This window comes from Colias croceus, chromosome 15, assembly GCF_905220415.1.
Source record: "Colias croceus chromosome 15, ilColCroc2.1".
Lineage (NCBI taxonomy): Eukaryota > Metazoa > Arthropoda > Insecta > Lepidoptera > Pieridae > Colias > Colias croceus.
Window position 1 is genome coordinate 2,600,476 of NC_059551.1, and position 3,656 is coordinate 2,604,131.

Sequence of the window (3,656 nt, forward strand, 5' to 3'; positions counted from 1 at the left end):
CGTTTTAAACAACGAATAAAAGAGTCACGTGGACAAATTCGTATTGCCACAGAGTCCGACTCAACGTATTCTTTACTAGCGGTTGGCTAAATTAACGATACTTATAAAGCTTTGTCCATATTGTAGTTGTATAATAAATAAAAAGTAATTAAAAAAAGTAATTTGGCAATCCTTCCAACGGTAAATGATTTTATATTTACCAGTTAACCTGAAATCAAAGTTTCCATCAATAGCAACTTTTAGGTAATTTGTTACCTGTCGGTCTAAATGTCGGTTTTCCCTGCATTGCTTTCATTTATTATTTACCTACCGTATTTAGCATGTTAGAAAAAAATTGTAATGTACTTTCAGATGTTCACAACAGCAAGTAAAAGAAATATTTTCTTGCAAATCTAAACGGCAGTAACCTATTTCATTACAACTTCGATTCTGACAATACTGGAGTACCAAATAATGTGAACGTGTTACGTGGCCTAACAAAATGTGTTATTTTGGTGAACTGTGTAACCTTGACCGCCTTCATGGTACAAGGAAGTGTGTATACCCAAGGTTGCAGATATGTGGAATTAATTTAATTCAAGAAGAACAGTAATAACCTATTCTTATACGCTTAAGTATGAATAGTTGAAATAATAATTAGCTAGAGCCTAATTATTATTTCTGAGACATTATTTTACTAAGTCAGGCTTAAGGAGCCTATGGATTCATATTACATATAAAATGTACCTATTTTTTATGTCAATAAAGTTTTTATTTATTTATTTATTAGTAGGTAGTTACCTATATGATTTTTATATTTTCCCGCCCAAAAAAACCGAATGTCAGCCATTGCTATCTGTTTCAATCCTTGAAGTTGACAATGTTTACAAAATATTGAGAAAATGATTCCTTTTAAATGCATTATGTTACTCTTATTCATAAATTAAGCTTATTATATCTATGCATTGTCTGCATACCTGGAACGGCATTGCAGTTATTATATTTCTACACGTGTAAACGTGTTAGTATCAAACAACAGAGGTTAGAGTTTGGCTAACGAAAGATGAGACTGGCTTTTTATTTCGAAAATTTATATGGCAACACTTATAATTACGTCATTGTCATTAAAACCTGAGTTGTTGATGTGTCAAAGTGAAAATTATTTCCCCGATTTTAGTGATTTCTAATTGAAAACGAGACGAAAACATTGAAATGCGACTTAAAAAAGGTTCTTTTTACTATGATTAGTAAATTTGAAAAGAAACAAGTTGAAAGAGATGTAGTTTTCAAGGAAAAATAAGAGTGTTTACGTGAAATATCTCAATGCATTGTTAAGTGTGTCTTTGATACTTTGATACTATTCATTTTGATTGCATTGTTTAATATTTATTATTTTGCAGGTAACATGGATGATACCAATAGTCCAGTTATAAACTATTCAAGCAACAATAAAAAAAATTGAATGATCTGTTTCGTTCAAAATGTTTAAAGACACAAAATCAGTATCTTAACGAGATTTCTTCTATGACCGGACCATGTTATTCGTGTTGAAGATAGTATAAAAAACGAAATGGAATAACTGCAGAAATGGAAGGGTTCATAATAAGAGTCAGAGATAATGATAGTGATTCTTACTATTCACTCGCGGTTGAATTTTTAGATTTAATATGATTATATTGATTAAACAAACTTTAATTGTATTTTTATTGTGTTTTTTCTTGCTTTCATTCGGTGTTCTTTTTTGTCTATCTGTATCACTTAACTGTACTAAGTATATTACATAAAACAATATTATAAAGATGAAGAGTTTATTGTATTTTTTTGCTCGTAAGAGAAAATAATAAATAAAAGTATTAAAACTATATTTCCAACTATAACCTAAGTTGCCATATGTTGATTTTTTGAATTTGCCGCCTTTTTCCAGTCTCATCTTTCGTTAGCCAGACAATAGTATAACAATATCTAACAATAGAGATATGTAGGTATATTATATCCGGGGGTGGGGACTGGGGGCACGACAGTGCAATTGACAGTGAACAAACAATGCATACTACTTATAATATATGATACTGTAGTAGTGCACTCAAACATGATTCAAAATATACCTACCTAAGTATTATCTACCTCTTATGGTAGGTATGTAGTTAATCAATTAATTTATAAAAATATCTAAAATGTATTCAGTATAAAATATTTCAGGCCTTGGACCTGGACAACGCTTGACAGATAATGGAAGAGAAGGGAAAGAGATAAATAACACTTGAAAAAAAGATTTCTTTTCAATTAAAGTGATAAAATAAAGATAAAGACAAACGAACACCGTAATATCACAGTATAAATATTATTTTAGGTTCTATTACACTGTGGTAATATTATGTTCAATTAATTGAATAATTTCTGACCTGCGTGAAGTGACAACGCAACACTACGCGACGGCAAACGCGACATGGCAAGCTTGAAGAAATTTCTAAGGGCGGCCGTACACGGACCGCTTCAAGCAGTTGAGACCGACCGCTTGAAGCCGCGACCGCGCGGTGAACTATAGGCATTCATGCACCGCCGTACACGTGACGGCTCGAGCCGTCGCGACCGCTTCAAGCCGTCAACTACATGACGAAATTCCACTGTGCCGTTGACGGCTCGCGAGCGGTCGTGAGGCATACACTGACTGCTCGAGCCGTTGACTGCGCTAGAGCCGTCGACGGCTCCCTATACCCCTGAAAATCAATGACTTGACTAGTCAAAAAAATCAACGGCTCGAGCGGTTGGTAGCGACGGCTCGAGCGGTCAACAACCGACGGCTCGAGCAGTTGACGCCGACCGCTCGAGCCGTCCGTGTACGTCGCTCAGCCGTTAACTGCTCGAGCGGTCCGTGTACGGCCGCCCTAAGAAGGATACAATAACATAGGTACTCACTCCTTTTGAATATTTAAGATCTCTATCTGTTTTAAATTCTAAACACATTATAATTTGTCACTTCTTCCCGGGAATATTCTATAATACTTATGTTTTATTTTCGTATTTATAACATGTTAAACGAATGCGAATTCAGGGTCAGGGACTAATATGCTAATATTTTTTCATTGTACATGTAGGTACATAACATACAATATATTATATAGATTTACGAAAAACAAAAATAATGAAAAAGAAACATGAGGCGATACGAAGTTCACCGGTTCAATTAGTTTTGCATAAAAATAAATAGAAGTTAGTAATTTCGTAACAAATATGTTTTACAATCGAAATAAACGAATTATTATTGAATGCAGGCAAGAAAAATTAATTACCTACCTATTAAAATACTAGTAACTTTGAAAAAAAAATGATCTAATTTTAGCCCCAAGCCCACATCAGGGCCTCTCCCGATGAATATTTGAAATTTTATACGCATTATATATAATAACTAGCTGTTGCCCGCAGCTTCGCTTGCGTGGAAAAGATAAATTTTCATAGTATAAGTTTTCCTATTTTACCCCTTTAGGGGATGAATTTTCTAAAATCCTTTCTTAGGGGACGCCTACGTTATGACATCTACCTGCATGCCAAATTTCAGCCCGATACGTCCAGTGGTTTGGGCTGTGCGTTGATAGCACAGAACTACTATATCTCGATATAGTTCTGTGGTTGATAGATCACTATATCAGTCACCTTTGAGTTTTATATATGTATATAGA

At 34.2% G+C, this 3,656-nt stretch overlaps 1 long non-coding RNA gene across 2 annotated transcripts; it reads left to right on the forward strand.

Annotated features, from left to right (window-relative positions):
* Positions 1 to 1,049: 1,049 nt before the first annotated feature.
* On the forward strand, positions 1,050 to 1,788 carry LOC123698044. 2 transcript variants are annotated; one of them, XR_006752343.1, is made up of 2 exons: positions 1,050 to 1,309; positions 1,380 to 1,788. It is a non-coding gene; the product is annotated as an uncharacterized LOC123698044 (long non-coding RNA). The 2 variants fall into 2 exon arrangements; XR_006752342.1 differs by having other exon boundaries at positions 1,050 to 1,207.
* The last annotated feature ends 1,868 nt before the right edge of the window (positions 1,789 to 3,656 follow it).